The sequence below is a fragment of the Salmo salar genome, chromosome 13, assembly GCF_965601325.2.
Source record: "Salmo salar chromosome 13, fSalSal1, whole genome shotgun sequence".
NCBI lineage: Eukaryota > Metazoa > Chordata > Actinopteri > Salmoniformes > Salmonidae > Salmo > Salmo salar.
Window position 1 is genome coordinate 47,165,179 of NC_138303.1, and position 13,414 is coordinate 47,178,592.

At 42.6% G+C, this 13,414-nt stretch overlaps 1 long non-coding RNA gene across 3 annotated transcripts; it reads left to right on the plus strand.

The window, feature by feature from the left end:
- The first annotated feature begins 5,183 nt into the window (after positions 1–5,183).
- On the plus strand, positions 5,184–9,362 carry LOC106594214 (uncharacterized). 3 transcript variants are annotated; one of them, XR_014380097.1, is made up of 6 exons: positions 5,184–5,261; positions 6,151–6,877; positions 6,976–7,057; positions 7,411–7,681; positions 7,942–8,082; positions 8,801–9,362. It is a non-coding gene; the product is annotated as an uncharacterized LOC106594214 (long non-coding RNA). The 3 variants fall into 3 exon arrangements; XR_001326061.3 differs by having other exon boundaries at positions 6,976–7,050; XR_014380096.1 differs by having other exon boundaries at positions 5,187–5,261; positions 6,154–6,877; positions 6,976–7,050.
- The last annotated feature ends 4,052 nt before the right edge of the window (positions 9,363–13,414 follow it).

Sequence of the window (13,414 nt, forward strand, 5' to 3'; positions counted from 1 at the left end):
GATTGCCAAACCAAGGTGTTGCCTAGGTCATTGTTCTGAGGTTGGAGGCTCATCAAGGGGATATCACACCTCTGAGTGGGAGTTTCACAAGCTATTGACAGGCCTGGAGATTTTGTCCCAAGCTGTATTTGCATTAATTCCATTTGAAAACTAAATGTTGGCAGGCTGGGGAGATAATCTCCAAAGATCACACTCTCAGCCTCTCAACAATTTGTTGCAGGGAATAAATTCAAAACCGCAGGGACAATTTGAGCGTTTTCGGTGGCTCCAGGTCCATAGCTGAAAATCAATAAAGGTCATCCTTATAGTAGCCTGATGAGCTGTCACTGAAGGTGAGTTTGCAAGGGCAATCATAAAATTACCTTTGAGGAGCAATGCAGCTTTCTTAATTATCTGTTTATAATAAAAACAATACGCAGGTTGTTTATTTATGTGTTGTTTAATTTAAAGTGTATGATAGCCAAAACTGACATTTTCAGTCAAACATGCATGGCTAAACATATTACAGAAATTACAGTTTTACATTTTAAAAAGGGGTTTGTTGGGTTGTGAGAATATGTGTCCGTCAAGTCCTTACTCTAACAATTAGAACCTCACAGGTTAATGGATAGTTTTGAGTCCCATCAGATTTCAAGCTGACGGACCTTGCTGTCAAGCCATTCCAAATCTTCTCCTTCTCCACCAAAAGATTTTCTTGACACCCCATAGTCAAATAACAGTTCTTGCTGCACCTGAATGTCTCGTAGGGCAATGAAAAGGATGACGTTCCACACTTTGCCATCCACTTCTAATTGCTGAAGCTGACCCTTTATGTTGCTTCTCATTCTGGAATGATTTATCCTACGTCCAATTGTGTCCATCTCTGGGTGGCAAGGGCAGGGCACAGTCTTTGCATCTATGCAAATCTATATAAATCTTTATAAATCTATCATTGACTTTCATTGGGTTCCCAGGTACTAGTGCTTAAAAACAGCCTCTGGTGGCTCTCCTTAAAGCAGATGCTCAAATCCGGCGTGTTTTGATTCCAGGAGGTGGTGTTAGCATTGTCCAGCAATATGCGGATGACACTACAATTACTATAAGAGATGTTGACAGTGTAAATAGAGTGATGGAATGTTTTGAGCTCTTTGGGAAAGCATCGGGTGCCAAGATTAGTGTGGAAAAGACTGAGGTCTTGTGGGTCTACTTAATGATAATGGGAGTATCAATTTAAAAGAGCTAATGGCTATATTAAAGCGCTTGGAGTTATTTTGGTTATTGATGAAAAGGAGGCGTGTGATATGACTTGGACAGGTGCCTTAAATAAAATCAAACAAACTCTGGCATTTTGGAGATAGAGAAATGTAAAATTGAAAGGGAAAGTAGTGGTAACAAATTCTTTACTGTTATCTAAATGTTTATATGTCATGGGTGTGCTTCGGATGCCTGAGTGGGTTTTAAAATAACTGAATTCTATTGTTTCCAACTTCTTGTGGGATGGCAAAGGTACAAGGACATCTAGGTCTACTCTTGCTGCAGATTATAAAGCTTTTGTTGCTGGGAGTGGGTTAATTGCAAGGGTGGATGGTGAAGGAATCACATAATTTTGAAAGCATTGTTTTGGTATGTTTTTTTATAGTTGATTTTCTTTTTGTTTCTTTGTGAGTGGAATTTATGTCTTGACTGTATTTGTCACGTCCTGACCATAGAAAGCTGTTATTTTCTATGGTAGAGTAGGTCAGGGCATGACAGGGGGGGGGGGGGGGGGGGGTTTTCTAGTTTAGTTTTTCTATGTTATGTTCTAGTTTTGTATTTCTATGTTGGGTTTTGTTTGGGATGATCTCCAATTAGAGGGAGCTGGTCATTGTTGTCTCTAATTGGAGATAATACTTAAGTTGGTGTTTTTCCCACCTGGTGTCACGTCCTGACCAGTAAAGGGGTTATTTGTTATTATAGTTTGGTCAGGACGTGGCAGGGGGTGTTTGTTTTATGTGGTTCGGGGTTTGTTGGGCTATGTGCTTATGTAAGAGGGGTGTTTGTTTTCAGTGTTCCGGTGTTTTTTGGTCTATGTTCTATGTAAGTGTATTTCTGTTATTTCTAGTCTTGTTATTTCTATGTTTAGTTAATGGGGTTGACCTTCAATTGGAAGCAGCTGCTCCTCGTTGCTTCTGATTGAAGGTCCTATGTGTAGGGATATTTTTGTAATAGAATTTGTGGGTAGTTGTTTTGTGTCTGTGCACCTGACAGGACTGTTTAGTGTTGTTCGTTGTGTATACGTGATTTGTTTGTTTTTCCCTTTTGATTTAATAAAGAAGATGAGTATACACGTTCCTGCTGCACCTTGGTCTAATCCTTACGACGCTCGTTACACCTGGGTTTGTGGGAGATTGTTTTTGTTTTTGAGTTAGTGTATGTTTCACCTCTGTCACGGTTTGTTGTTTTTTGTTCTTTAGTTTGTGTATGTATTGCATATTTTCACAGTGAAAATAAAATGTGGAACGACACACGCTGCACTTTGGTCTGCTACTTCCTACGACAACCGTGACAGTATTTGTCTTTAATTTTTTAATTTTTTTATTTGTGTTCTTTGATTTGATAGGGGGTGAAATGCTCACCTGTCTATGTTAGTCTAGAGTTTTGTGTATTGTTCATTCTTTAGATATTGTAATTTAATTATTTTTATATAATTAAAATAAAAATAAATATGGTAATTTCCTCTGATCTCGGAAGCTATGCAGGGTCAGGTCTGGTTAGTACTTGGATGGGAGACAACCTCCAGGTGTGGACATCAACATTGTGTTGTATGTGTCGAACTGCTTTGCTTTATTATTGGCAAGGTCGCAGTTATAAAGGAGAACTTGTTCTCAACTAGCCTACCTGGTTAAATAAAGGTGAAATAAAAAAAAATTTAATTGCAGTTTCCTGTTGCAACCGGAAGTGCCTTAAGTTGGGGTCACGGGCTGTTTCGAGGGGTTAAAAAGGTCACATCTTTCCAAAATAATGTGTGATTAGGCAACCCTCGAACGGTACATACAAGAAAACCAGGTTTTAAAGTTGTGTTCAATAGCCATCCTATAATTTGAAAATAGTTGAAAGGCGGAGTGAATCATCTCCTGAGATGAGGTTACCATCGTATCAACATTGTTTTATTAGAGGGGGTGGGTGCGCCCCCTGTTGGCTGAACCCGGGTGGGGGCTTCCCCCTTAGCAAGCAATGGACCCCAGCACACCACTCAAGCCATTAAAAACCATATTGAAAAACTCACCTGGTACCCAATCATTCACCAGGCACACGGCTCAACAGTGCAATGGCTGAGGCTCTGGACTTAGACATTTTGTGAAAATGAATAAAATAAACTTGCAGCTGTCTTTGAGATGATCAAACTGCGATCTTGAAATGTTACATTTGTGGAATTTCGTTCCTTAATTGTCACGTCCTGACCCTGGTATGAGGTCATTTTTCCCTAGTAGATTGGTCAGGACGTGACGGGGGTGTTTTGGGTTTTCTGTTTTCTATGTGGGTTGTCTAGAGTTTCATTCTATGTTGTCATTTTCTATGTTGTGGCCAGGTATGGTTTCCAATCAGAGGCAGCTGTCTATCGTTGTCTCTGATTGGAAGCCATACTTAGGCAGTCTGTTTTTCATGGGGTTTTGTGGGTGGTTGTGTCCGTTTAGTCTAGAACACCTGACGGGACTGTTGTTGGTCGTTTTATTGTTTTGTTGTTGTGTTTTCATTAAAAATCAAAGAATGAGCACTATACACGCTGCGCCTTGGTCTCCATTCAACGACCCCTGTGACATTTAATGTGTTTAAGCCAATCAGTTGTGTTGTGACAAGGTAGGGATGGTTTACAGAAGATAGCCCTATTTGGTAAAAGATCAAGTCCATATTATGCCAACAGCTCAAATAAGCAAAGAGAAACAGTCCATCGTTACTAAAGACATGAAGGTCACTCAATATGGAACATTTCAAGAACTTTGAAAGTTTCTTCTAGTGCAGTCGCAAAACCCATGAAGCGCTATGATGAAACTGGCTCTCACGAGGACTGCCACGGGAAAGGAAGACCCAGAGTTACCTCTGCTGCAGAGGATAAGTTCAGTAGAGTTAACGGCACCTCAGATTGGAGCCCAAATAAATGCTTCACAGAGTTCAAAAAACACACACATCTCAACATGCACTGTTCATAGGAGACTGCGTGAATCAGGCCTTCATGGTCGAATTGCTCCATTGAAACCACTACTAAAGGACAGACCAATAATAAGAGACTTGCTTGGGCCAAGAAACACGAGTAATGGACCTTAGACTGGTGGAAATCTGTCCTTTGGTCTAATGAGTCCAAATTTGAGATTTTGCCTTTCAATGTGTGTATAAAGAATCCAAGGTGTTTAGTTGGGTCTACTCTTCATTATAAAACTATTTGTTGAATGGTTTAAACTCCGTTAGAAGCTGCTTTCAATTCATGGTGGCTCTGAATAAGTCTTGACAGAGACAGAGCTTGTTTTGCCAAGGAAAGTGAAAAGGACTGAGGGAAAGTAAAATGGAAAATACATGGAAAGGAACATGGAAGAACATTGCATTTTCAAGATCATGTAACATCAAACATAACATCATAATGCATCTTATATTCCTGCCCTGACAGAAAAACCACATGATTTCACCTTACATTTTATGTGAAATCATGTGAAAACATGTTTCAGAACACAACGTGATCACGTTTTCACATGTGTAGTTTAATGTAATCGACATGTTGCTTTACATGCCATCACATTATCTTCACATAAGATCCCCATGTGATTACATGAAAACATGTTTTTGGAACACTTCCCATGTTCACATGTGAAATTCATGTGGTTTTTGCGTATCTAACTGGATAGGATGGGTGATTCAGCAGAGGACAGAGCAAAGCTGACCAGCCAACAGGAACTGTGTGTCCCTGACAAGCAGGCCTCCAAACACCCTGCAGTGCCACACTCAAGGTTCTTAATAATGCTTTAAAATGCACATGTATGATTGTGCATGTGTAATGGGTTGAAAACAAATTCACTAAAAACAGACACCCATTTATTATACCCCCGCCAAATTTGTTTATGTATTTGTCTTAATTAATCTAAATTGTGTTTTCCACATACTTTTGCGTTAGCAGTCCATCAGGCCAATAGATGGCGCTGTTGCACTGTTGTAGCAGGAGAAACAGCAAGTTCTGGCCAAGCGCTCACCATTCTGCAGAATAAGGATCAGAACTTTACTGAGGTAAACTGGGTCTGTTCTTTTTACTTTTGCAGGTATGTAACAGAACTTCCAAGCATTGAAATATATACACAATATGTAATAACATGCTATTTAACAACTTTGTCAAGGTATTATCACGTTAGGAAAGGTCTTGTTTTGGCTTTGTGTCGAACTGAGTGAAAGAAGGACGTGATTTACATTGAGTGAGAGTATATGTTAGCTTGATGCTAGCTGAGGTAAAAAAAACTACGAGTCACAGAGACAATGTTTACTGAGTAGCTTACTTGTACTGGATTTTGTCTAGGAGATTTTTTTTATAATGAATCCATTTTTTAGGGATTTCTGAGTTGGTTTTACATGTTATTGGTTTTTTTGTGTAAAATTGTGCTCACTAGCTGGTAAACTGGCCGAGCACGCTCAGTCTGGTGGACTTTTAGTGCATACAGTGAGAGAGAGACGATTTTCTGGAGGTGCCATTATCTTAAAGCTGAATGTATTGTTGTCAGTTTTCTATAGAGGTAGCGGTATATAGAAAAACATTCAGTTATTTATGGTTTCATATATAGGTGTTTCTATTGTATGAATGTGAAATACATTGTTGTTTTCATGTGAAACCATACACTAAGACAGGGTTATTTGTGGAACATTTTTGAGTTGTGCTTTAGGTAAAGTGAATTTATGTTGTGTAATTTAAAGTGTGCACTTGTTTGATGTGAATATTTTCAAAGTACTAACAAGAAAATAGACAATTGAACAAGAGAAAAAAAACATTCTTCAGAATAAAGAAAGAGCCAGAACTTTGCAGACTTAAACTTGTGTCCGCTCTTTTTACTATTGCAGGCCACCTCAGCTACACATGCACTCTGTCTGCACACGCATCCACGCATGCACATACACACGGACAAACACACACTAATGTTCTCTCTCTCTTGTGTTTGTCAGCAGTTCATCGTGGCCCTGTCGTTCGCCTACTTCACCAAAGCTCTGTCAGGGACCTACATGAAGAGTGCCATCACTCAGAGAGACACTTTGACCTGTCCGGCTCTCTCATCGGACTCATAGACGGCAGCTTTGAGATGGGTATCAACAATAACAATGAGTTGCTTGAGAATTCATGTAGTAAAAACTAGATACACAATACAGTATGATCCGTTTTTTTTGTGGTTCAGAGTCTGCTCTCAATACTGTCCAGTTTTATAGTTGTTCCTATTAATTGATTGACTGGCGTTTGTCCATGACTCTACTGTCAAACCCCTAACATTGTTTTATGTGCTGCTATGTTGTTGCAGCCTAGTATCCAAACTGATATGCCATTTTTTGTTAAAAAAAAAAAGAAAAATGCGCATGGGTGCAGTTTCTTGTCCTCCTCGTTCCGCTGTGAAAGTACCGCACCAGCTCCGGTTTCCGAGGCGTCCACCTCTACCACAAAGGGACGAGTAGGATCAGGATGAACGAGGAATGGGTTCGGAGGTGAAACGTCCCTTGAGCTCTATGAATGCCCTGTCAGCCTCGGGATTCCAGCAAAAAACAGCTTGAGTGAGGTGGGACAGGGCCTTATGTGTTCCGGAAGGGTTTTTGGAGAAGATCAGGATATCGTCGAGGTAAACAAAGACGAACTGATTCAACATATCCCTAAGAGTGTCATTGATCAATGCTTGAAAGACTGCCGGTGAGTTCGATATTCCGAAGGTCATGACTAAATACTCAGTGACCACTAGGGGTGTTAAAGGAAGTTTTCCACTCATCTCCCTCCCTGATTTTCACCAGATTTTAAGCGTTGCGGAGGTCCAGTTTGGTGAAGAATTGGGCTCCTAGGGCCAACTCCAAGGCGGCGGACATCGGGTAGGGGGTAACGATTCTTGATTGTAATCCTATTCATCCCTCTGTAATTGATGCAAGGACTGAGATTTGGGTCAGAGACAGAGAGACAAGGGATGCGTTTAGACAGGCAGCCCAATTCGGATATTTTTCCACTAATTTGTCTTTTGGCCAATCACATTAGATATTTTCGCATCAGCTCTTTTTCAGAGCATATCTGATTGGTCAATAGACCAATTACTCAAAAAAATGACTGATTTGGGCTGCCTGTCTCAACGAAGCCATAGAAACCTGGACATGCTCCAACTGAAATGTTCCCCCCTGTCAGTACTGATGTTGAATTGCATTTAATACACTTTTTTTTTCTTCTCCCATCCCCTGTAGGTTTGTTGAACATGAGTGGAAATGAAACTCCAGCACACTGGTAGCACTAAAGACGTTTGAGTATAACTTCTCCAGGTGAGTTGAAGCTGCCTGTGCGTGCGGTGGGGATATTCCTGGGAGGTCTACTGATGAAGAGGTATAAGCTTGGCGTTATGTCTGGAGCCCAGCTGTCTTTCGTCACCTCCTTCATGGCCTACCTCCTCCTCCCTCTGCAGTCTGGCACTAAGTGTGACAACGTTAAGGTGGCTTGTCTGACCGTGTCCCACAACGGGTAAATATGACATCTGATTGGTTGGTTAGTTGGTGGGTGGGTGGGTTGATAAAAACAAAAGTTTTGATCAGTGGAATATGAGGGAGAGTGAGACCAAAACACACATGGGCTTGTGCCGGGGCTCCCTCTTGTGGGAATATACAGTATGGTTGTTACTGAGCCAGGATTCCTGGCTGTTTTGTCACTGTGCCTATGCCAATGATAGTTCAGCAACAATTATTTAAACATCATTATTACCAGCCATTTTCTCTGTCCCCCAGGTCCCCTGGTGTACGATGGCAGCCTGTTGTCAGAGTGTAACAGAGACTGCTCCTGCTTGGCTGGGGAGTGGGACCCTGTGTGTTCAGACAACGGCATCACCTACACCTCCCCCTGCCTCGCAGGCTGCTCCAGCTTTACAGGTTACGGCAAGAACACGATACCAATACTATTAATGTACTGAGTGTACAAAACATTCACACGGATGCTGGGCCATGTTGACTCCAATGCTTCCCACAGTTGTGTCAAGTTGGCTGTATGTCTTTTGAGTGGTGGACCATTCTTGATACACACGGGAAACTGTTCAGCATAAAAAAACACAGCAGCGTTGCAGTTCTTGACACAAACTGGTACCCCTGGCACCTATTACCATGCCCCGTTGAAAGGCACGTAAATATTTTGTCTTGACTCCCTGTTTAAATAAAATGTTTTTTAATTTTTTTTTTTTACATTTTAGTCATTTAGCAGACGCTCTTATCCAGAGCGACTTACAGTAGTGAATGCATACATTTCATACTTTTTTTTCCCTGTGCTGGCCCCCTTGGGAATCGAACCCACAACCCTGGCGTTGCAAACACCATGCTCTACCAACTGTAAAAAACATCAACAAACACAGGATATGGGGTACACATGGTATCACATCATTACATACTAGGCCCTACTGCACCTGCATTCCAGCATCTGGAATTGACTCAACATGTTTGGGGTGGGGGATCAATACATGTGGGGGAAGAGGTGGCTGTCGAATGTATGATTCTTGGGGGGGGGGGGGGGGGGGTCCATGTTGGTGTCCATACACTGAGGTGTGTTTTAATATGAATGAGCATCAGTGTTGTGATGTGTCCTATCCCGTCCTTGCAGAGTGATCTTCCTTGGACTCATCACATGTCTCAGTGGCTCCTCCTTAGGAGGGAGGGGGACAGCCCCCACACTCATCACTAGAGATCGAACTTCAGACTCCCTCCAAAACCACTGAACCCCTCAACACACCGAAAGAGATTAAGGTGCACACCCGTAGAGGGAGCCGGAACAGGATAACTCCCTCCAAACTCACAAAGACACAGAGGAGGAGGAACTATCCAACACCCAGGGAGAGAGAACGAGTGACCTCAGTCGAACACAGTCAGAAAGAGGAGGTGGAAGAGGCGTTAGATAGAGGAGGTTACCCCAGAGGCCATTCCTCCTGTTAATGTGACCAAGAAAGAGCAGAAGGCTTCTGATCAGCCAAATGGCAGGCAGAGGGAGAGGTCATAGTGATTCACACCCACAGAGAGAAAGACAACCCACACAACCTCTTAGTTGAGATGAACCACACAGAGGTAGAGGCAGAGGGCCTTCAGGGCTAGCCAGTCAGCCTGCCTGCTCTGATCCTCAAGTCAATTGTATTTAAATTCATGTTCATTAAAGTTTTTTTATTCAAGAATTGAAAAGTCCCATTTACTTAATGATCATTTTTCACCAGCTTCAACCCTCAAGAATCAGGGTGAGTGTAAGTGGTGTTACATAGATGCTGTGTTCACGATGCATGATTAATACATAATTCATGGTTTATTTGATGTAGTAAATAAATAAATGATTTATTGATGTATAGATAAGAATTTAAATATGATGTAACAGGTAAATTAACGTTAGGTCATTGTCATTGAAGGTAAAGGGACTTTCAAGGGACTTTAAGGATTCAAGAACCTCTTCGGGACAAGCTGCCAACGAACTCTCACGGCGTGACGTGGATGCATCGGAGAAAAAGACGTGCAAGGCAATAAACGCCCGTTTCAAGGAACCAACCTGTGTCTGTTGTGAAGAGAGCTACAGTGAGAACTGGCCTGCTCAACACGGGTAGGAGAGACAACAAGACCGCCGCGGGTAACGACGCAACGAAGATCCAGCAGATCAGATAAGCAAAGCCCATGACATTGTCGGCTTAGGAGAGCCAGAGGAGAGCCAACAATATAACTAGCTAACTAGTCATAGCCAGCTACCTTAAGAGCTGGAAAAGGATTATCCACTTAAAGGCTGACATCAATAAATCAACAATCAAATAATGTTCTTACCCGTGACATCTGCTAGCATGACAGAGTTTCCCAACTCTGAGTTATTTAAATTCTCTTTGCTAGTATCATCATTGTGTCTGTGAGCTGGTTACACCCAAAAGGAAGAAGAAAATCATGTAAAGTAACTTGGCACGGACTTACGTGCAGAATAATACGTTTTGTGACAGGCTGGTTTTAGTGACATGCGACTAGGCTATGGGACTGTAGCTGGATGTATCTCAAGAATCGGGACATAGCAGCAATGTAGGGTTCTGGCTATCATGGTTGGAGAAAATAGCTGTTGTACATAACTCTGAAGATGTGAAAAAAAAGAGGAGAAAAAAGGACATATGGCGCCGGAGGGGATAGCTGCCATTACACGGCTCCTAACCAAATGTGCTATTTTTTTCCCGCATTATTTGTAACTCATTTTGTGCATAATGTTGCTGCTACCGTCTCGTAACTGAAAAGAGCTTCCGGACATCATAACAGATTACTCACCTCAAACTGGACAAAGGTTTTTTTCTTTAATGAATCCGACGTGAAGGATATACTGCTTTGTCGAGACAAGGCCCAAATCCCTGTCATCCGAGTGAAGAAAAGACAGAGAAAAATGGGGAGGAGGGTGAGGTGCCTTGTAGGAATTCGCAGATGAGTAGGTAAACCACCAATACCCTCTGTGTTATTGGCCAACATGCAATCATTGGAAAACAAACTGGACGATCTACGATTAAGAATATACTACCAGGCCTCCCGGGTGGTGCAGTGGTCTAAGGCACTGCATCGCAGTGCTAGCTGTGCCACTAGAGATTCTGGGTTTGAGTCCAGGCTCTGTCGCAGCCGGCTGCGACTGGGAGGCCCATGAGGCGGCGCACAATTGGCCCAGCATCGTCCGGGTTAGGGAGGGTTTGGCTGGCAGGGACATCCTTGTCTCATCGCGCACTAGTGTCTCCTGTGGCGGGCCGGGCGCAGTGCACACTGACACGGTCGCCAGGTGTACGGTGTTTCCTCCGACACATTGGTGCGGCTGACTTCTGGGTTGGATGGACATTGTGTCAAGAACCAGTGCAGCTTGGTTGTGTTGTGTTTCGGAGGACGCATGGCTCTCGACCTTCGCCTCTCCCGAGTCCGTATGGGAGTTGCAGCGATGAGACGACTGTAACTACTACCAATTGGATACCACGAAATTGGGGAGAAAAAAGGGGTGAAAAATACAACAAAAATGTTTTATAAAATAAAAAAGAATATACTACCAACTGAACATGAAAAAAACAAATATCTTATGTTTCACGGGGCGTGGCTAAAAGACAACACAGATAATATAAAGCTGGGTGAATTTTCCATGCGTTTGCAGGACAGAGCAGCTACATCTGGTAAGACGAGGGGCGGGGGTGTTGTAACTTTTAATGGGTTACAGAGTTAATGTATACAGTTGAGCTGTATCTAAAGATATTTTCTTTAGAATTATTTACATATGTAATTGTATTAGAATTCGTATGATGAGATTTGGAGAACTACATACTTCTGTTGTATTGGATTACACTATTGACTGCAAGTACCAGAATGCCTTGCGACAGGTAGTAAAACGCGGCAGTTATGTACAAGTGATTAACCCAACTTTCGCTAGCAACTTTCTTTTATTGTTTTGTAGAATCTAAAGTTGTTAAATGTAACGTGAACTAGTATTATTACTAAAAGAAGCTTTCATTTCACAACCCAACGTCCTGAGTCATTACGACGAAGATAGTTATTCTATAGAGGGTGAGGGTCTGCCAATAACTGCTGGTGCACGATGTCTAATATTAAAAGAAGGCTCGAGGTATTGCTCGCCTGAGGTAGAATACCTCATGATAAGCTGTAGACCACACTACCTACTAAGAGATCTCATCTATATTATTCATAGCCGTCTATTTACCACCACAAACCGATGCTGGCACTAAGACTGCACTCAACGAGCTGTAAGGCCATAAGCAAACAAAATGCTCATCCAGAAGCTGCGCTCCTAGTGGCCGGGGACTTTAATGCAGGCAACTTCAATCAATTTTACCAAATTTCTACCAGCATGTCACATGTGCAACCAGAGGAAAAACTCTAGACCACCTTTACCCCACAGAGACGCATACAAAGCTCTCCCTCCATTTTGCAAATCTGACCATAATTCTGTCCTCCTGATTCCTGCTTACAAGCAAAAACTACCAGTGACTCACTCAGTATGTAAGGGGTCAAATGACGCGGATGCTATGCTACCGGACTTTTGCTAGCACAGACTGGAATATGTTCCGGGATTCATCCAATGACATTGAGTATACCATATCAGTCACCGGCTTCATCAATAAGTGCATCGAAATCCCCATATGTACATATCCCAACAAGAAGCCATGGATTACAGGCAACATCCGCACCGAGCTAAAAGCTAGAGCTGCCACTTTCAAGGAGCGGGACACTAATCCGGACGCTTAAGACATTTCTCTATGCCCTCAGACGAACCATCAAACATGCAAAGCATCACAGGACTAAGATTGAATCCTACTACACCGGCTCTGACACTCGTCAGATGTGGCAGGGCTTCAAAGCTATTACGAACTACAAAGGGAAACCCAGTCGCGAGCTGCCCTGTGACACGAGCCTACCAGATGAACTAAATGCCTTTTATTCTCGCTTCAAGGCAAGCAACACTGAAGCATGCATGAGAGCACCAGCTGTTCCGCATGACTGCGTGTTCATGCTCTCCGTAGCCGATGTCAGCAAGACCTTTAAACAGGTCAACGTTCAAAGCCGCAGGGCCAGATAGATTACCAGGACGTGTACTCAAAGCACGCACGGACCAACTGGCAAGTGTCTTCACTGTCATTTTCAACCTCTCCCTGACAGAGTCGGTAATATCTACAATACCAGTCAAACGTTTGGACACCTACTCATTCAAGGGTTTCTTTATTTTTACATTGTAGAATAATAGAAGACATCAAAACTATTAACACATATGGAATCATGTAGCAACCCAAAAGTGTTAAACAAATCAAAACATATTTAATATTTTAGATTCTTCAAAGTAGCCGCCCTTTGCCTTGATCACAGCTTTGCACACTCTTGGCATTCTCTCAGCCAGCGTCACCTGGAATGCTTTTCCAACAGTTTTGAAGGAGTTCCCACATATGCTGTGCACTTGTTGGCTGCTTTTCCCTTCACTCTGCGGTCCAACGCATCCCAAACCACCTCAATTAGGTTGAGGTCAGGTTATTGTGGAGGCCAGGTTATCTGATGCAGCACTCCATCATTCTCCTTCTCTTTGGCGGATGTTGAACAGTTGGCCACTTCTCATCTGTCAACTGGGTGGTCGAAGACTCGTCACAGCTCGACAGTGAAGGCTAATATAGAGCTGCAGGATGGTGGCGATCATGGCCCGATCGGTGTGGAACGAGGAGGACTGTAACTCGAACACCAGAGA